General features: G+C 40.1%; 1 pseudogene; it reads right to left on the bottom strand.

Annotated features, from left to right (window-relative positions):
- Positions 1-10849: 10849 nt before the first annotated feature.
- The window catches only part of LOC112184971, a 37826-nt pseudogene continuing 26439 nt past the window's right edge, over positions 10850-22236 (bottom strand).

Below are 22236 nucleotides of genomic sequence, written 5' to 3'. Positions count from 1 at the left end.
ACATGAGCAAGCCTTGGGCATAGACATATCATAATCGTTTCTTCAATCACATACCATTTGCCTTCATACAGTCGTGATTCATGCTAAAGAGGTAAACTCCTCTTTTTCTGTGGAATTTTCTTTCGTTACTTGGGTTTTGCAGTTCTGCAACGTTTTTTCTTGTGTTACTTGGTTTGATACTTAGATACTTTGAATAATTGATAAGAAACTACATTGGAGTTGGTATTGAGATTTGGATTGTTCAATATAAGGCTTTTCCTTTTTCTTCCTTAATTCTTCATATAGTCATGATTTTGAGACTTTTTGGTGGGCGATTATTCCTCTATCAGAAACGAAAAGTGAATTTTTTGTGTGTCGCTGTGTTGTTTTTTTTATTAGAAGATGAGTGAGGCTCCGAGCTTAGTTAGTTGGTTTGATACTTTGATTAATTTATTATAGTTTGATTTATTAGATTAGAAGATGTCTGACCTTAGTTTGATGAAATGGAGTTAGTTATTGAGTTCTGAGAAGCCTGAGGAAGAGATTAGAAGCTTTACTGGGTTTTGGTGGATACCAACTTTATCAATTTCTCTATCCAGAATAAGGTGAATGTTTGGTGCTAATTGTTTCTTGTATAAGCTATAACTTGTTAAAAAAATTTGTATTGGGTAATATAATTGTTTTTGTTCAATGGTGGTCTGCCCATATGCAAAGTGTGAGTCTTAGATGTTAAGATGGCAGTCTGTGTAATTGTTAGAATAAGAACTAACTACCTGGTGTAATGTGCAGGTTGTCTGTATCAAAGAAGAGTTGCAGCTGTGCAATGAAGAATTTTTATGTTTACATTTTGATATTTGCATTTGTAAATTTTTAGTTAGTATATTTATTGTATGGTACATTTAAAAATACCGTATAAAGTACAGTACAGAATGTAGAGGTGCCAATTGGCACCTTATCTCTACTATTAGAAATGGAAGCGTGATCTTTGGTGTCAAAAGCTTCACCAAAAATTGCAATGCCAAAACTGCCCATGTCAGAAACAAAAGTTAATAAAATAAAATTTATCTAGTTTTTTTTAATCCAACCTCATAAATTTGCCACTGATATGAGTGGCATTCCAAAGCTACTAATATCAGTGTGGATTTAGATTATGCCTTGCCTTGGATGAAGTTATTCCACTGATGTTTTTTCAGTGCCTGTTGCCCCAATAGCACCTACTATAAAGGGGACTGATTCCTCATTAGTGGCTGCATAGTGGCTAATGGCATTAGCCACTGTTATCAGTGTGCTTTGTCCCAATGGGGACTAATTCAAATCAGTGGAGTTTGGGGAAATTTCTAGTAGTGCGGTGATGTATTGATTACCATGCCATCACCTAGACATGTTGATCAGATTTAAGGACTCGATAGAAACTACAAGTACTTAAAAAAATTGTTCTTAATGGTTTTGTGACTTTTCAGTGTATAATATTTCTCATTGATCTGCAGTTTATATATACAAGGGAAAGCAAAACGCTCTACCATAGAAGTTCGGTGAATTTTCAGTGTGATACATTTCTCATGATAGTGCTAAACACAGAGATTACATCATAGGACAAGGATAGACAAAATTCGCAGAACTGTCCTGCTTACCAGTTTTCATCCAAGTTGTTCAAGAAATCTAAATTTTGGTTCCCAGTATTTTAGAACGACACATGTAGATAAATAACTTGCGACGATAGACAGGTGCATTTACATTTCTTCTGATGTCGCCCACCATTATTGTGAATTAGAAGTTAAAATAGGTAGCTTAAACATTGAAAACAAACTATGTAATCAGTCCCTTACTTTAGTAATGCACTGTTGCTACTACCTCTTAGTCCCTTTTCTATTAACATGCCAGTTAAATAGCATAACATTCAACTCATGTTGAATCAGTTTATAAAACTAACTTCTATTTTAAAGAAGTTCAAACTTCAACAGACTAAGACACGGAACTCACTTGGCAATCACCAGCACCCACTCGAGCAAAAATGCAATCAGAAAAAAAAAATCTAAAATTCAAAGCAATTCAAGCATATTCCCATACCTTAAACTTTAATTCAAGCACACAGAACCCGGCATTAACCATTACCCTTTAACCTTGAGAGAAAGCTCTTCAGAAATCAAAGCCCCAAATTAACATTTTTGCTGTACATCACTAACACCCAGTGTATACAGAGGCGTAGGGACACTAGGGCGAGAAGGGTCAATTGACCCTTCTCACTAAGCTGTCATTGGTTGAAACATTTGATACTTACCTACATACTTACATTTAATATATTAGCTTGACTCTTCTAACATGAGAAAATGAAAAGAAATAGTAAAGCTTTTGGACTTTTGTCCCATTGATCACCCATAACTCCACAGTTTGGACGTACTCCACCATCTTTTAATTTTTTTTATTATATTTTATTCATATGCTCTTCATTGATCAATTAATCAATGACAGTTTCGTTACATATATATTTAGGTTTATACACTTATTTTCTTCTCTCCTGCTCATTCTCTGTTCTGTCTTCTCTCGTCTTTCCACTTCTTCTCCTACGAAACGCAAGTCGAAGTCTGCTACTCTTTCTTTGATTTTTAGTAGATTTATGAATCAAGGCAACATTGATCAATAAAGTTAATTCATCAAATCTTAATTATAATTGTTTTATAAAAAAAATTGTTATTTTTGACTATTTTATGACTTACGATTTTTTTTTCTATCAAAAGAATGACATATAGACGAATATAAGTAATTTCTTTTTAACAATCAATATATCAATTTTATGTTATTTGATGAAGTTCATTTTTGTATAATCATTACTATTTGATTCTGACCCTCCTAGCTAACATTTCTGGCTACGCCACTGAGTGTATATATGGGTGTGGAGATTTAACCAAATGCAGAGATAGGTAGGTAACAAGATAGAAAGAAGTCGAGAGAATACCCAAACTATCAACCTTCTCAAAAAACAGCTAACTGATAATCCATAAAGAATCAATAAAAACTCCAAACAACTGCTTAATTACAATCCAAAAACTCCTCTTTTTCGACAAAAACAATCAACCCGAACAAAAAGCAAAGTTCTTTTCAGTCAAACCGAGCTGAATTACACAAAATTAGACCACAAAACATAGAAAGAGAGCAACAACAGAGCCAAAGCAATACGATTAGGCAATTCAGCTTAGAAAATGTTACCTCCAGATTTCGTTTAGGGGTCGATTTGTTCAGAGGACCGAGCTAGGGTGTCTGTGTATGAAGAGTGTGAGCTATGGCCAATGATCCAAAAGGGGAGGGAGAGAGAGAGAGAGAGAGAGAGAGAGAGATTAGGGAGAAGACAAGAATAGTGCATCTAGCTGTGTGTAATTCTTCAAGGAATGAAGGATAAGAATTGGTATTTTGAAAGAATCATTAATCTACAATGATCTCCGCTATAGTGAATACCGTGTCTTCTGCTTCTAAAAGTAAGGGATGTCAGACTTTTGCTTTTGCTCTGAAAAAGTCGTTGCTTTTAAGCAAAGCTCGTTTCATGCTTTACCAAACACCTTATGGTGCTTTGCTTATAAGCACAAGAGCATAAAGGCTCCTCCAAACGCACCCATTATCCTACTTTCTCCAGTAAGAGATTTTTATTCCCACTAACCCAATGTAAAGAAAAATGACTATTCTGCCCTCAACCTATTTAATAAAGAGTTACATGTCACTGCCACTCTCTCTCTCCAAAAGACGGCAACCTTTGGAACTCCATACTCCATCATTGCCGGGGTAACCACCGACGGTTTCCTCCATGGGACAAGGCCTTAGCGCCACCACTAGGAGAACGACGTCGTTTTTCAAACCAACCGCTCTATCCTCAAGCTCGATATTGAAGGCGCCCTAAAAATCAACAAGCGATTCACCCCCGATCAACGTCGAAACAGAGTTGTTGTCATCAATAAGGGAGTTTCTCTGAAAGGCAGGAAGCGTGGCCGTCGTCGACGGTGGTCTGGCTACCGAGCTCGAGTGGCATGACGCTGACCTCAACGATCCTCTCTGGAGATCTTGATTATCTTAAAGCTGGTACAGATATCATAATCACAGCTTCGTCTTTCAGCTCAACCACTGCCTATGGCGATGTACGTAATTTTACGGTGAGTACCTGCCGGATTGAGGCAGTTAACGGCGCTCCATTACACCACTACTTGCTGGAGAATTATTCGACGTTGTTTTGCGAGGAAAAGGACACCTTTGGGCTCATTCTTGTCCCCTTAAACAAGTAAGTAACTACTCTCACCTTCTCCTTGTTCGTTTTATCATTTACTTCTGACGTGATTCGATTTGTTCAAACACAGATTATGGGGCGCTCAAACTCAGAGATCATTACAGAACTTCAATGTTGCCGCGGCAACTACGAATGATATGCAAAAAGTAAGCGTGTAATTTAACCTTGCAAAAATATAGTTGTCAGTATAGAATAAGTAGTGATCGTTCAAGATGGGGATTGAGGGTACACCTGTAATTGCATAAACAAATAAAGAATTAAAATATGTATATGGTATAATTTACAAAAATAAACAAAGCTACGTGACATCAAAATTAGGGGAGTTTATAGATTATAAAATTAAAAACTAAAATAAATATAAATAAAAACTTAAAACACATATACAAGGTTGGAACGCAATGAACAAATATCAAAACCACAATCATATGAATGAAATCCAATTACAATTCCTATAGTTGATTTTCTACGTCATGAAAAAGGAGTTGACCATGTGAAACGTTTGTAAGCAAACGATTTCTCATATTTTACTTTCCTTGAATTATTAATCTAAGTGAAAGCACTTAAATTAATCATATTGAATATGCAATCATAGTCTAGAAAGCTAGCTACTCAAGAACACATTCAATGCATCAAGAACAAAGAAAGGATGTCAACCAAAGTGCACAGCCTAGTATAAAAAAGTTCATCTATTTGCAATCCTCCTTAATTGATTTCAACTTTTATCCAAAGCGTTTACTACTTATGATTTAGGATCACAAAACTATTAGGTGAATTATTAACCTAAATCTAGTTTCAATTACATGCATATATCCTAAGTTGGTCACCAAAGAACACATACATATAAAAGTTTTCTATAATCCAAAATCAATTTAGCAATCTCACATAAGCAACATGTTTATTTCAAAACATATAAACGGGTTTTAAACTTTTCCCTTAACGTCATGTCTAGAATTCATAACTCTACGAATCAAACAAAAGAAAACAAAAGAAAGTATGAAATACACCATGAAAGATGAATGACAAAGCCTTGAGACGAAGAACTTGAAGATCCTTTAAAGCAAGCAATCTTTTAGGGACGACACAAGGGTGGATGGCAGTTAGGACCTTGATGTATTGCATGACTTCTTCTCTTCCTTGGCTGAGATGCAGAGTTTCTAAAGACTAGAGAATTGAGAGAATTTTTGGTGTTTAGAATTATGGGAGAAGTGGTGTGCATGATGTCCCAAGGGTGATGCTATATATAGGGGACGGCTTCTTAGTCTCCACAAGGTTCTAGATCCTTCTTTTTATTTCTTAGGAATTATCTACTTGCGCCACATAGCTCCAACCAATGAATTAATTCCACGTCAGCTTTGCTATGTCATCCAACCAATGAGAAGCCTCCAAATTAACACCTTGATTTAAGGGGGATTATATTATTGCCGAATTTAAATGAATAATTTCTTATTTATCTTTTCAATCGGCCAAGAATGAATGTGGACTTCAAAGAATGTATCTGGACCTGTTTTCAACCTTTCTGCTTGTTGCAATCCCTTGAAATTCTCTAGGAATGTATCTGAACATAATTTTAGGGCTAGTTTGGGATTGCTGACTTTTAAAAAAAAAATTGATGTTACTGTATTGTGAAAATAATCAGCTATGAATTAAAACAGTTTTGTGTTTTGTAAATAATATTTTTAAAAGTGCTATCAGTACATAAAACAACTGCGGAGTGTGTTTTTATCCACAGCAGTTTCTAAAAGCAACCTCTAGACTGCTTCTAAAATTTGCTGCCAGTGACCTATAACTTTCAATTAAACACAATAAAATCTAAAATTTTGAACAAAAGCTGATTTTTTTAAGGCGAAGCAATCCCAAACGGGGCCTTAGTCCCAAAATGTCACTTTTTATACCCCCTTATATATCTCATGGAAAAAAAATTATTTCACTTAAAATTCACTCCTTTTGCGTCTAAGAAACCCTAGTATACTTAGGTCTCTTTATTTGCCGCAATATTCCAAGTTTCTAGAATATTCTTGAGCTTTCTTGAGTAATCTTGAAGCCGCATAACTCCTACTGCTCTCGGATTTCCCAGCCTCATCAAGACTCCTCATGTCTTCAAGACTCCTAGTTAAACAAGGATTCTTCATATGAAACGTTCTTGATGTTTCCAGAATCTTCTCTTGCTCTCCTAGTTCAAATGAGACTCCTTGTGTCATTAGGATTCCTTTTCCTCACAAGAATAGGTTTTCTAGTCCAACTAGGATGTGATGACCTGGATTTTCATTATGTAATTTTGATAATTAATAATGGACCAGTTGTACGAATAATTGTTATAGTGCTTTATTCGTAGGTTTTTTGTGGAGTGGAATGATTTTCGTACGTATAAATAATTGAATTTCACAGTTTAGGGGTCGTGTGAAGTTTGACTTTTTATATGTTGGGATTCTCGGAAAACTTCCTTCACGAAAGTTGTAGAGCGCGTCGATACGAGTTCGTGGACATGCGGAACGCGTAAATCGGAGTTCGTATGAGGAAGTTATGGCCATGGAAAGAAGTTTCCATTTTGGTATTTAAAGGAAAAATTGGAAAAATATTTCATTTTCCTCATTTCCTTTTCCGGAAGCCACTCCCTCTCTCTCTCTTCTCTCTCGTCCGCGCCCTCAGTATCGAAATTCTTCGACTGACCCGACCCGAACCCGGCGTTCCGACCCGACTTTTCCGGCCGACTGCGGCGGTCTCCGGCCGTGAAACTTGGACAGACAGGATCGCCTCCTCCGTCTGGTCGTCCCTCTGGTGTTCTCTTACGGCGATTCTCCGTCTCGGTGGCAGTTCAAGGCGGTGCAGATCGAGGAATTCGGAACCGACCGGAAAACACAGTTCCGACGTCGGCGCGGCTTCGATTTTCTTGGGTTGAGTTCAGAACAAGCTCCCTGGTCGATCCTTGGTGTTTGTTTCGACCGGTTTACGTGAAAATTCGATCAACACCGATTGGATTACTATTCACGGCTTGTGAGGTAGTTTTCGATCCCTTAAGCTTGTTTTATGACTTCGATCCAGTTATGAAAGTTCACAAGCATGCTTAGATGAAGCTTTTTGCTGTTGGGAGTTTTGTGAAATAATGAGTTTTTGGCCGGCGGCGGTGCACCACCGTCTGTGGTGGCGTTCCGGCGGTGTTCCGGCCACTTAAGGAACTGTTTCTGGTATTATATGTCTTCTACTCGTCGATACGAGCGTTTCGATATATAATATGCAAATTTTGGAGTTCGAATGGATTTGTTATGATTTTTGCCGTTTCATATCGGTGAATTTATTCGATCCGTGAAGATACGAGCGTCCGATCGACTTGTGGTTTGGTCACATCGATCGTGGACGTATTCCGAAGGCCTTGGGTGGTCTCGGATGTGGTTTTGCCTCGATTGGCACCACTTTGGGGTTTTTAGTTCAAAAACCGGGGTTTCGAACTTAAAACAAATATGAATCATTACTAAGTTGGAACCATATGTGATTAGGTACTTGACGAAGTATTCAGACGAGTGGTTGGTGATAGTTTTGGTTCGGTTCTGTATTGAAGACGCAGCAGGAGTTCAAGGTGAGTAAATCTCACAAGGACCTTTATGAACATAAGTACCATTATTGTTTTGGCGTTAATTATTTAACTGCAAACTATAGTTGGTATTAGTAGGCATTCCTGAGCGAATGACTACATATATATATTTAGATGAAATATATATATATCCTTGTGAATGATTGTGATGAATAATAATATGCATGATGGTGTTCATATTATTGTTGAATGCGACTTTTCAGGAAACGATATTATAGAAAAAGATGTTTTCTATTGTTTGAAAAGTATTGAGCTTGATGCTACATTTTGAGTCAAGCGTGACTCATTTTAGATGTATTGGTCTTCGTACCAAGGGTCACAGATGGTGAGCAAGGATTAGGAAAGCCGAAGCTAGGTGCTTGTAACGTTTTTAGGTCAGATGCGACTTACTTAACGTTGACCTTAAGACCAGATAGGGTCTAAGAAGATCTTACGTCACAGATGGTGATAGATCACAGATAGTAACAGGTTGCAGATGGTAACCTTGATGTTTGACTTCATGACTAGACGGAGTCTGAAGATCATGAGTCACAGATGGTGATCAATGGTTGAGCTGAGACCAGATGGGGTCTAATGATTATAGGTCACAGATGGTGACAGGTTGCAGATGGCGACCTTGATGTTGATTTCCTGACTAGACGGAGTCTGAAATCATATGTCTCAGATGGTGACAGATCACAGATGGTGATAGATCACAGATGGTGATCAAGGCAGGAAATAGGTAATCACGTTCTGGTTAGGACGAGTGATTACAATTTCAATAGGGTTCTAGTTTATCTGCCATGATAGCTTATGGGAGTAACAGTCGAGGTTGCTTGAGACTCATAGGTTCGCGGCTTAAAGGAGAGTTCAGATGGCATTCTTCTTTAATTGTCTAGATGAGACTTGAATTGCTACTTGATGGTTAAGTTAGCAAATAGGACATGGTCATAGCGATGACTCATGTTGTCCTTTCTGTGGAAAGGACATTGAATGTCAGAAGGATTCATGGCTGCATGTTTCCTTAAGTAGATTGATGTGAGTTGTTGATTGATGTTCATGAGTTACTCATACGAGCTTGAAGAAGCTTACCGGGTTTGTTGTTTGGCAACCCCGGTGCACCATTGTAAATGGTGTAGGGGCTAATCCTGCAGGTCAGGAAAATCGTGGCTGAACCTGAAGGAGCTTGTTGGCAGCAGAACGGGTAAGAAGCAATTTTTGTTGGCTTTGCCAATATATGACTTCCGCTATGCAGTAAGCTCTGAGGAGCATTTACGTTTTATTGTGATGACAATTAAATTCGTAAATTTGTATAATATATAACTCTGTGGAGCGAGTGTATGTTATCTTGGATGATTCAGTGTATCAGTAAGTACTTGTTTTAAGGGAAAGATGTTCCAGGTATTTGTATTGATGACTGAATATTCACGCATGTATAATTATGGGATTATATATATCGATTTTTATTGTTGTAAAAATCAGGGGCGTGACATAGGACTCTGCATTTTTCGCCATTTTTCTTCATTTCTCCAATCATGTTTCCTAGTTGACCCAAGATTCCTGCTTTGACTGGGTTTCCTAGTCGGACCAGGAAAACTTCATTTCTTCATTCAGCTCATTTCAGCAGCCCTCGTGCCTTGCCTCTATCATTTCCAACATTCCCTTGCTTCTCATGTGCCTTTAAGCTCATTTCTTCTCCATTTGCTTCAAGGTACCTAAAAATAGAAACTTTATTAAAATTGATTTATTTAAGGAAATAACTAAGTAAAATATGAGAAAATAACTATTAAAACATCGCATTAAAATGCTTCTATCAACGAACGGATGCCGGAGCCTATTATTTGCGCCTTTGGAGTCCTCAAGAAATGTGCTGCCAAGGTTTAGATTTTTTTTTTTCTTGGATAAAATGGGGCAGAAGGCCTATAAGCTGCAGTATAACTGATCCAATCCCCTCAAGTTAGTTGTAATTTACAAAATTTTATCTTTTGAGAAAAGAAAAGGTTATAAATTTTTGCTTTATATATTATTTGTACTGTTTTTAGCACATTGAGACTATAATTATCAGTTAAGTCTCATTTAAGTTTCTGCACAGGCCTTCTCAAACTCAAGACCCATCCTAGACACTTGTCTTGGCCCTCACTTTTCTTTCACCAGGAAGTAGTGAAGTGAGAAGTCTTATCACAAAATGCAAATATATCCTCCATATCTCAAGTCTTAACTGAGAAAAACATATATAGTACACGTATGAACAATTTATGTGCTAAACATATGAAAATTAAAGGTGCCCGAAAACTAAAAGAACTACACCTGAAAAACTCAATTAATGAGCCTGCAATGAATGAGATGTGTCTGTTAGCGAGTCAACGTGAAGTGCATGGTCTAGTATGAAGTCATCAATCTGCAAATAAAATGCTGTCCAGCTGTAATGCATGAAGTGGCCATCTGTTGCTGATGTGGCTTTACAGTCCGTAATAGCTAGCTACTAGTGTGTTTTTTCTTTTTCATGGTTTTACTTTCTGTTGCTATAAATAGCTCCTGGGTTGTAATAATCAGAACTGGATTCATTTTGTGGAAAATATCTCTCAGCTATTTTGTCTGAAACGCTCTCTTCCTTTCGGTGAGTTTATCGTCTTCCTCCTTAAGCTCTAAGCTTGTAGAGTCATGGCGGTAATGTTATCAGTGTCAACGATAGAGATATTATAACTGATATATAATACAATATTAGGACTTCCTAGTCGGTCCGAAGCACTATAAAATTACACGCAGAGAGGAAATCTAACGTAGTACTCATCTATCTTTCTCGTAGCCAGCTAGATAAGCCTTTCATAATAGAAATAGTCGAAATGAAATTCAAGGGTTTCATTTTGCTAGGGCTTCTGTTTGCAGTAGTTCTCATCTCTTCCATTGACGCAGCGGCTGAGACATCCAAACATGAGAATAAAGGTAACTATAATAGAAAATAGTATTCTCCTTTTTTTCATTAATTTATGTCCTATTTAAATAGCTTCGAGTCTGCTAACATTGAAATTATTAGTGGAAGCCAGGGTAGCCCCAAAAGAAAAGAAATCGAGCCAAGTAGAGGATTCAAAGCCGGTCGAAATTGGCCGATGTGGGTGCTGCTGTCGTCATAATATGTGGGGATGCGGTTTGCACTGTTGTGATGGTAGAGGACCTGGCACTGGCTGTCCACATGGAGGCAGCACTACAGGTGTTGGCGCTATTCCAGGTGTTGGAGGCGGCATTCCGGGTTTTGGAGGCGGCATTCCGGGTGTTGGAGGCGGCATTCCGGGGGTTGGAGGAGGCATTCCGGGGGTTGGAGGCGGCATTCCGGGCGTTGGAGGCGGCATTCCGGGGGTTGGAGGCGGCATTCCGGGTGTTGGAGGCGGCATTCCGGGGGTTGGAGGCGGCATTCCGGGGGTTGGAGGCGGCATTCCGGGGGTTGGAGGCGGCATTCCCGGCGTTGGAGGAGGCAGCATTCCGGGTGTTGGAGGAGGCGTTCCAGGTGTTGGAGGCATTCCGGGGGTTGGCGGTGGCGTTCCAGGGAATGGCGGCATTCCATGTTAGGTATGTCCCTCCTTACAATAAAAGAAATCATGTGGGAGACATGAAAAGGAGAAAGCATGCGGCAAACATGGCTGGAAAACATGCAGAAGACAAGGAAAGTGAAAGCATAAAAGAAGAAGGAAAAGTAGAGGAAACATGCAATCATTGTGGCATGCAAGCACACACCGTAAGAAATGGAAAAGCATGACTTTGCTTTTCATGTGTTCACACTTGTCTTTACTTCCACTTGCATGTGATGAGGTGCATGGTATGTGCATGAAGTGCACTGCCTATATATTGGCATATCGGCAGCAGCAGAAGGTGAGAGAGGGCAGAGAGCCCAAACTCCAGAGAGGAGAGAGCAGAAACAACTCTAAGGGTCTTCGTGTATAGAAGCAAAGTGAGTTGTGTTCAAGAGTGTGTATAGCTCTTGGGATAGAGTAATCTTCTAGGATTGAGAGAGGGTGTACAAGGGGTATCCGATTGGATACGAGGCTTGGGTTGGGTATAAACTTGAGTGCTCTAGTTGTGTATAAACTAGAGTGGTGTAATCTTGTACTTGTGTAATTCTCTCATTAGTGAAGATGAAAACTCTCTGAGGACGTAGGCAAGGAAATTGGCCGAACCTCGTTAAAATCTTGTTGTCTTATTGGTTTGCTTATTTCTTATTTCCATCTCTACTAGTAGTACTTGCGTGACGGGGGGATTAATTTCCCAACAGTGGTATCAGAGCCGATGGTTTGGCTGGGACAAGTCATGCATCCATGGTGTAGTCAAGCAAATGGTCAAAGTGGCAGCCCGAAGGTGCAATAGGTGGAGTCAGCTCGGAAAAGTTCTTAGCAAGAAGAGCGGGTCGGAGACTCAAAGAAATCCTCATCGATGGTGTATCGATAGGTGGAGTGATTCGCGAGCTAGGGGAGCAAGGTGGACTCAGGAAAATCCTATTCAAAAGTGGAGCTGCAAGGGATCATGATATGACTCAAGGGGATGATGGCTGGTGAGGTTGTTTGTCATAGCAAGTTCTAGCACCTCATCATTCAAGGTGGAGTCAGTTAAATGGTTAAGGTGTTAACTCAAAAGTGCATTAGGTGGAGCCAGCTCGAGGAAAATTCCTAGCAAGGTGGAGCGGGTCAAAAACTCAAGAAAGTCCTAATCAAAGGCAGTTGATAGGTGGAGTGACTCGGAGGCCAGGTGGTGCGAGCCAAACTCAGAAAAAAATCCTAATTAAAGGAGGAGTTGCAAGAGACCAAGATATGACTCAAGGGAATGATGGTTGGTGAGAGTGTATATCTCACTAAGGTGGTTCGTGGTGTCAGCGATCGTGCTTGTTCGTCGTTCGTGGTTTTCGTTCGCCGAAGGTTTGCATGTTGATCGTGGTTGCTCATCATGACTTCAGGTATTGCCTCATAGTTTGAGGTGGAGTAGTTTGATGGAAAGGGAAATTTCACTCTATGGCAAAGGAGAGTGAAAGACATCCTAGTTCAACAGGGCTAAGTAAAGTGTTGAAGGGGAAGGATGTGAAACCGGAGAAGACAGCGGATAATGCAAAGAAAACTGTCGGGGATTTAGTGATCATAGCAGGTCTAAATCCAGAGGCAGGGATGCTACAAGCGTCGTGACTAGGGTCATATGAAGCGAAAGGCTTGGATGGCGTTGCTGTAGCAGAAACCGATTTTCATATGGAGATGCTCTCACAATCTCCATAGGTGACACATGTTCTTTGACTGGATATTAGATTTGGGATTGGCGTACTTTGGGTGGTGTGACGATGTCCCAAAGTTACAGAGAAATTTAATATCCTTGAGCCAGTTAGACTCCAAAGGCTGCAGGGTTTCGTCAGCAGGTGGAGTTATGAAAATCACACGTGGCGGCATGGTCCTAATGAAGGGAGAACAGTGTGGTAGGTATCATCTGGTATGTCAGACCTTGATGGATAATGGGAAACAGGAGTGCGCATAGGCGAGTCTCGTTTGCAGGTACAGCAGAGACGTCGTTGACAAGTTTCCGAGTCCAGATGATGGTGAGAAGGTAAATCCTGCTAGGGAAGAGGTCGAGTCAAGGTTCCTCTTCAGAGCCAACAGGTGATCGTTGTCTCGGGGTAGTTACACATGGTATTGGCCGATTGAATCAGGGGGAGCTAGGACCAAATGCAATTGACTCTGATTATGTGTAATTGCGCAACTAAAAGGCCAATGGAATGCTTGTGGGTATAACAAGCTGTGTCTCAGATTGAGATGACTTCAAAGATTGAAGTAGTGTTGCGGAGCTCTCTATCTAAGTCGGGAGGGGGAGATTGTTAGGTATGTCCCTCCTTACAATAAAAGAAATCATGTGGGAGACATGAAAAGGAGAAAGCATGCGGCAAACATGGCTGGAAAACATGCAGAAGACAAGGAAAGTGAAAGCATAAAAGAAGAAGGAAAAGTAGAGGAAACATGCAATCATTGTGGCATGCAAGCACACACCGTAAGAAATGGAAAAGCATGACTTTGCTTTTCATGTGTTCACACTTGTCTTTACTTCCACTTGCATGTGATGAGGTGCATGGTATGTGCATGAAGTGCACTGCCTATATATTGGCATATCGGCAGCAGCAGAAGGTGAGAGAGGGCAGAGAGCCCAAACTCCAGAGAGGAGAGAGCAGAAACAACTCTAAGGGTCTTCGTGTATAGAAGCAAAGTGAGTTGTGTTCAAGAGTGTGTATAGCTCTTGGGATAGAGTAATCTTCTAGGATTGAGAGAGGGTGTACAAGGGGTATCCGATTGGATACGAGGCTTGGGTTGGGTATAAACTTGAGTGCTCTAGTTGTGTATAAACTAGAGTGGTGTAATCTTGTACTTGTGTAATTCTCTCATTAGTGAAGATGAAAACTCTCTGAGGACGTAGGCAAGGAAATTGGCCGAACCTCGTTAAAATCTTGTTGTCTTATTGGTTTGCTTATTTCTTATTTCCATCTCTACTAGTAGTACTTGCGTGACGGGGGGATTAATTTCCCAACATTCCACGCGTTGGACGCGGTGTTCCAGGGGTTGGTGGAGGAATAGGAGGCGGCATTCCAGGCATGCCCGGCCGTGGAGGAATTGGGGGTGGCCGAGTCCGTGGCCGAGGAAACTGAAGGCGGACGCTGCTTTATGAAGATTATGTACCTACAGGAATTACATCTATATAAATAATGTGTCTTTCCACAAAAGATTAGGAGGGAAATATGAGTAACAGTATGCATGCATGGGATCTATATCTGCGTAGATGAACCACGATCATGAATACGTGAGATTGAGTCAAGTGCCACATGTAGTAGCTTTAATATTTTGTGTACTTGGTTTTATGAAGCTAGCATCAAATTTTAATTCCATCATCTGTAATTTTTTAGCATAGAATTTTTTTTTTGTTGGAATAGACTTTATTTAATCACAGAGGAAGATAGTACATAATTTAGCCAAGAAGGGCTATGACGTACCCAAATGTGGAAATCAGGAGACATAAGGGCATAGAATTATTCTTAAAAAAAAGTTGTTAGAATTAATTTAAATTATTTTTGTTTAATTACACTACGAGAATAGTGGAATTCAAAATTAGGTGAGTTTTTATTCTTTTGGCAATCAGGTGACTGTAATTCATGAAGTTGATCAACTTTCGAAGACCAAGAATTAAACTGGGAGCAAGTTAATCTCATGCATCCACATTTCTTCTCTTTCTTTTTATTTTGTTGGTGTTCATGAGTACTTTTCTTCAAACCCATAGTCCTAAATAAATTATATCTCTTCTTATATATATTTAGGAATAATCGGTAAAGACACACGCACTTCACTTAAATTTTGTGACGTGTTGCTTAAGCAGTAAACCCAAATGGTGTTGCTTGCAGACCAAATTAATGTAATTATTTATAAAGACTAGGCAAAGGAAGAGAAGTGTCCGAGATGACGCATATTCATTAGGCAGATAACTAATTTTTTTTTTTTTAATGAAGAAAGAAAATTACAAAACAGAACTAGGAAGATAGCTTCTTTTTCCAAACTAATTTAAATGAAACGTTGAGAACACATAAATGGTCAAATAGTTCAACTGTTAAACCAAAGAGAAACATCTCCAGCATCATGACAAGTTTTTTTTTTAAAGCTTATTTGCAAAAAAAGTTTGCTTTTTCTATAAATATGTTTGAAATTGATGAAATCATTGCCAAAAGAAAAAACAGAACCGACGAAATCGACTGCAACTAGAGAAATGCATTAACTAATTTTATCTGTGGTTTTCGATAAATGTCTCAACTCTTAACGCCTCTATCTATAGCAATTTATATACTTGCAGTCTGCAAAATACTGAGGCAGCAACGTGCCAGCAGTTGGTGTCATCAAAAAAATGTGCCAGCAGTTGGCCCTGTTTGCTCAGCTCAATTTCGATGCACGCCCAGGGGCGGTGATATGCACATGAACGATGGCTATGTGCCAATTCCTACAACAGCCAAGTGAGTGCTGCATGCACAAAATATATGAAGCATATAATCTAATATATTGTATATTATATGGCGACATGGCATCCTGTATATATTTTACTACGATAGTTATCTGATCCTCTCCCTATAGCTTTAGCTTGTATACATGAACCGTGATGATGTTTATTATGAAGCATGTGTTTTCAATTCTCGTAGCAAAAATAACAATTTATTGATCGTTATTTGTAACCTTGGATTTGATATAAGGATGAAGGGATGAGATAAAGAACTCTAGGTATCCAATCTAAACTGAGTTGATAATAGTTAAAGAATTTCAACAGTTATAGCCTTATTGGTACTTTTTTTAATCTAACATTAGCCGTTCTTCACATATGCTCTGTATGTGTTAAGTATTTTTCTTTTTCTTTAGAAAATAAAAAAGAAAATGAATATTGCATATAAAAGATAATGGGAGAGAAAAATGAATTATTTGTTCAAGTAAATCCCTATTTGTGTGTCTGGCCCAAACTCTAAGATATTTGATCTAGTGGTAATAGGGTTTAATTAGTAGAATCTATAGATTCCTATTCAATGTATGATTACATTTCCTTGTATGATTCAGATTCTATGCATTGTAATCCTCTATATAAAGAGGGCCCCTATTATCAATGAGAATACATAGCAATTTTCTTTCAATTCCCGTTTCTCTAAAACACGTTATCAGCACGAGCACGAGCCCTAGCGTTAAAAACCAAAACCATAAAAACCAAAAAATTCTTCACCAGATAAGCCTCGCCGCCGCTACCACTACCCCTGCAGCCCCTGGATCGCATCGCAACTCAACGCTAACCCTACCAGGTTAGCCTCGCTGCCCCTGCAGCGCCCACAAGCCCTGCTTACCTTTTGCCCCCGCGAACACTAGCCTTCCCTCACGCAAGCTCGCTCGCTGCCCTCGCAATCGCTCGCCTTCCCCGCAGCAACGTCAGGGCCGACCACCAGTTTTCCGGCTACCTTTTCCCCGCAATTTTTCAAGCTAAACTTTTCTAAAAGTTCCCGTTTTTGAAGTTTTTATTATTTTTCTCTTCTTTTCTTGGGGACTTGCAACCTCCCTTCTTCTACCCCCATTTCTTCTTCATATGGGAGACCAAAAAGCCAAACTGTGGGGGTTCGTGCTCACTCCAAGCTTGGAGCTTGTAGAGTCCTCCAAACTTAGAGTTTGTTGAGATAAAACTATCGACCACAAACCTCATTTTTTTGATCTAATCCAACCCCTCTTAGAAATTCCCAATTTCTTGGAAGCGACTGCGCTAAAAAAAAATTATTGTTTTCATGGTAGCCTATTTCACTCCAAAACTAACCCTATTTTCTTGTTGTTTTTCTGGATGAGTAACCTGAACAAGTTGAGCTTCGCTCCACTAGAGACAACAAGCGCTGGATACCACAAGTGGATTCGTGATGTGCGCCAGCATCTTAAGGCTGATGGGATCCTGGAGTACGATCTAAGAGCCAAGTCAAGACGTGCTTACTCCTCAGCAAGTTGCTGCTTTTGAAGCAAATAGAGCTACGAGAGAGGCGAATGAAACTAAAGCCATCATTCTCATGACAAGGCACATGAATGACTCGCTCCAGAATGAGTACCTCAATGATAAAGACCCAAGAAAACTATGGGTAGAACTCGAGCAACATTTTCGCAACTTCTGTGACTCCCTGCTTCTAGACTTAAGTGAGATGGCATAGCCTTCGCTTTTGTGATTTCAAGTCTGTACTTGACTACAATTCAGAAGCACTTCGTATCAAGTCTTTGATGGAATTCTGTGGGTAGAAAATCACTGATACGATGTTGATCAAGAAGACTCTTTACCTTCCCCGTCTCTACATTGATGGTAGCCAAGAACTATTGGATTGATGTCAATGCTAGACGCATCACAAGATTTCATAAGCTTATTGGTGCTATGAACGTGGCTGAAAAGCACGATAACATACTTGTGAAGAACTCTAACTCTAGACCCGTGGGAGCCAAGTCAATTCCAGAGTCTAATTATACTTGCGCCCCTAAGAGAGGTCACAAGGAACGAAACCCTAAGGATAGGGATAAATCTCGCCCTAAAGAGGAAGGAAACCACCAAGATAGGCGTGCACGGAACCGTGGTGGTAAACGAGAGAAGAGAGAGAGAGGCCAAGCCTCCGGTTATAGTGGTGATGCCACCAAGGAAAGAAACTGTCCCCAAAACGCTTCTAAAGCCCCTCGATCAAGGGAACCTGACCATAAAGATGCTTGTCTTAGATGTGGACTACCTAGACATTGGGCAAGGGTGTGTAAAGCATCCCAGAATGTTGCAAACGCATACAAGATGTATCGTGAAGCAAGGGAGGCAAATTACATGGAACAAGAAGATCAAGATAGCGATCTTGATCTAAGGGTGGAAGACTTCAAGGATCAAGACCCAGAAACTGGCGATTTTGATTAAGTCTTTTTATTTTCCAAGAGATGTAGGCAATTGCCATATTATTATTGTAGTAGATGCCAATGGTTTAATCTTTTTTCAAAGTAGGCGTACTCAATAAAAATGTGATGTCTAGGAAGGTTGTGAGATTAGTGGTACTTAAGAGAACCTTGCTCCATCGACATCTCTCTACTCACCTGGTCACATTTGCGTTGCAATTACCAAAAGAAATTAGACGACTACCATTGTTTTGCATCAACTAGTTTTTGGATTAGATTTTCTCTAGTGAAAGAGACAATGATGTAATCCCGTTGGCTTATTAATAAAAGTTGAGTTCTTTTTTTTATGACTCCTTTTTAATTACGAGCTTTTCTTTTAGGAATGGATTCTGGAGAACTACAATGTATTGCGGATAGTGCGACTACGCACACCATTCTACTCCATAGGCAATTGTTCTTAGAGATGTTGCCTACACATTCCTCTGTGACTACGATGGCTGGGCCATCAAGTTTAGTTCAAGGACATGGAATGGCCCAATTCCTGTTGCCAAATGGCACCTTGATTAAAGTCACAGAAGCTCTCTATGATCCTAAGGCAAATTTAAAACCTTATTGAGCTTTAAAGATATAAGAGCCAATGGATTCCATGCGGAAACGCATACTGAGAACGGAAAAGAGTTCCTTTGCATTACCTCTAATGATTGCGGACGGAAGCGCATCTTAGAGAAGCTTCTGTGTCAATCTAATGGATTTTTTGTCAATACAATTTGACCAATCGAATCCAATAATGTCATAAGAGAAGATCTTTTGGATTCAGACACATATTGTCTTTGGCATGACCGATTAGGACATCTTGGTCGTGATATGATGATCCATATACTAAAGACTTCACACAGACATCCATTCTTCAGAGTGAGAAGAAGCAAGAATCGAAAATTGATTCCTGGACTTAGCAAGACCGCAACAATAGCAGCCTCTAGCGCTGCTGCTGTCCTGGGCTGCCATAGGGCGCCCAAGTCCCTTGTGACAATGCCATAAATGACGCCATGAATGCTCCTCCCCATGGTCATGACGCCATGGATGATTCTCCCCATGACCAAGACGCCATGGATGCCACTTTCCATGGTTTCAACACTATGATGGGTGACGTAGTCACACATTTTGCTTCTAATAGCGCTACAGACGCTCAGACCCAACCAAAATCCTCATTGGTTGCTTCTGAGGCCCCTCTCTCATTTTGCAAAGCCTATTCATTCAGAAAAATATGACCAAGATCATCCTACGCAAAGGATCCCAAAATACTCATTCCGTTCTTACAGAGAATCCAAGGGGATATCTGTGGACCAATTCAACCATCATGCGAACCTTTTAAATATTTTATGGTATTGGTTGATGCGTCGGCACACTAGTCACATGTCACGCTGTTGTCCACTCGAAATGCTGCTTACGCTAAACTCCTCGCCCAAATTATCCATCTACAGGCTCACTACCCTGACCATCCTATTAATTCAATTCAACTTGATAATGCTAGGAGTTTGCATCGAAAACGTTCGATGACTATTGCATGTCACTGGGGATTGATGTAGAGTATCTAGTTTCCTATGTTCATACCCAAAATGGTCTCGCAGAAGCCGCTATCAAACAACTACAGATTATAGCACAGACATTGGTTATGCGCATTAATCTACCAGTTTCTGCTTGGGGATATGCAATATTGCATGCAGCGACACTGATTCATCTATGACCCACTGCAACTCAATCTTACTCTGCGTTACAGCCAGTGATTGGGTTCTCGCACTTACGCATTTTTGGGTGTGCCATTTATGTTCCTATTACGCCGCCACAGCGTACTAAGATGGGTCCACAACGACGAATGGGCATCTATGTTGGCTATGAATCTCCAACTATCATCTGCTATCTTGAACCCTTGACAGGCGATCTCTTTACCACTAGATTCGTAGATTGTCACTTTGATGAGACAGTCTTCCCATCGTTAGGGGGAGATAAGAACATAGATGTTCGATAGGAATGATAGGAATTGTCGTGGTCTGTCCCCACTATGTCTCATCTCTATCCCCATAACGCACAGTCCGAACTTGAAGTGCGACGGATTATCAATCTCTAGAACGTAGCAAACACTCTGCCTGATGCGTTTTCTGATGTTGCCAAAGTGACGAGATCACACATACCTGCTGCAAACGTGCCTGCAAGGATTGACATCCCAAACACTGGACATAATGCCACTCCCATGACACCAGGAGATTGCGCCACTACCCAGAATGGTAGTGATGTGGCGTCTATGGCCGCTGGTCCCGCGAGGAAATGTGGTAGACCAATTGGTTCGAAGGATACTCACCCTAGAAAGAGAGCGAATGTGGCATAAACAAATCCTTTAATCATCGATACTCAAAATCCGTCCCATGAGAATGTTCCGGATTATGGTTATGTCTAAGAGACATCATTGGGGGACGCCTCAATGTCAGAACCTATTCCTGAGAACGTAGAGATCCCTATAAATTACACTAGTGTACATGGGACGTGGGAAAGAAGCTCCATTATCGTTGATGATGTATTTGCATATTCGGTAGCACGTGAGATTATTGAGACCGATGATATCGAACCACACTCCATTGATGAATGCCAACGTAGAGCCGATTGGCCAAAATGGAAAGATGCGATGCAGGCAGAACTTGATTCTCTAGCGAAAAGAAAGGTATTTGGAAAGGTTGTGCCAATACCGCCCAACACCAAACTAGTTGGTCATAAATGGGTATTTGTTAGAAAGCGTAATGAGAGAAATGAGATCGTAAGGTACAAAGCTTGCCTTGTGGTGAAAGGCTTCTCACAACACCCTGGAATCGACTACGAGAAGACATATTTTCTCGTAATGGACGTCATTACGTTCCGCTACCTTGTTAGTTTGGTAGTTTCCAAAAAACTGAACATGCAGCTTATGGATGTGGTTACTGCGTATCTATATGGGGATCTAGATACAGAGATATAGATGAAGGTCCCAGATGGATTTCAGTTACCTAAATCAAGTGGCTCTAAACCACAAAGCGCGTTTGCAATTAGATTGAAATACTTACTATATGGATTGAAACAATCCGGACGGATGTGGTATAACCGTCTAAGTAACTACTTGATTGGTAAGGGATATGTCTACGATGAACTATGCTCATGTGTGTTCATAAAAAGGACAAGTTCCGGGTTTGCAATAGTAGCGGTTTATGTCGATGACATGAATATAATTGGCACCCTTAAAGAGTTAAGGGAAACTGCTGAACACTTGAAATCCAAATTTGAGATGGAAAAATCTTGGGAAAACACGGTTTTGCTTCAGTTTAGAACTTGAGCACCGTGAAAATGGTATTTTGATTAATCAATCAACTTATAACCAAAAGATGCTTAGGCGTTTTAATACTGACAAGATTAAGCCTTCAAGCACCTCAATGGTCGTCCGTAGTCTTGATCCAAAAAAGGATCCATTCCGTCCAAAAGATGACGATGAAGAAGTGCTAGAGGCAGAAGTGCCCTACTTAAGTGCAATAGGTTCATTATTGTACTTGGCACAATGCATGAGACTGGACATCTCATTCGCTGTGAACTTGTTAGCTAGATATAGCTATGCGCTAACACTACGCCATTAGACTGGTGTTAAAGATATTTTTCGATACCTAAGTGGTACGATTGATATGGGCTTGTTCTATCCCTATAGAGAGAAGATGGATTCAGACCCATCAAGTGTCAAGGACGTCATACATGATGGACTACGTTCCCTCTTCCCATCCCAAAATGATATAAGTGTTTTGGAGGGTTTTGCTGATGTTAGGTACCTCTCTGACCCACACAAAGGTCACTCCCAAACTAGCTATGTATTCACCATGGGAAAGACCGCGATATCTTGGAGGTCTACAAAGCAGACCTTAGTCGCTACCTCTTCGAACCATGCAGAGATTATTGCTCTTCACGAAGCAGTTTGTGAATGTATATAGATTCGATCCATAGTT

The sequence above is a fragment of the Rosa chinensis genome, chromosome 2 (assembly GCF_002994745.2).
Source record: "Rosa chinensis cultivar Old Blush chromosome 2, RchiOBHm-V2, whole genome shotgun sequence".
Classification (NCBI taxonomy): Eukaryota; Viridiplantae; Streptophyta; class Magnoliopsida; order Rosales; family Rosaceae; genus Rosa; species Rosa chinensis.
The sequence above is the reverse complement of the archived record's forward strand: the minus strand, read 5'-3'. Positions and strand labels throughout refer to the sequence as shown.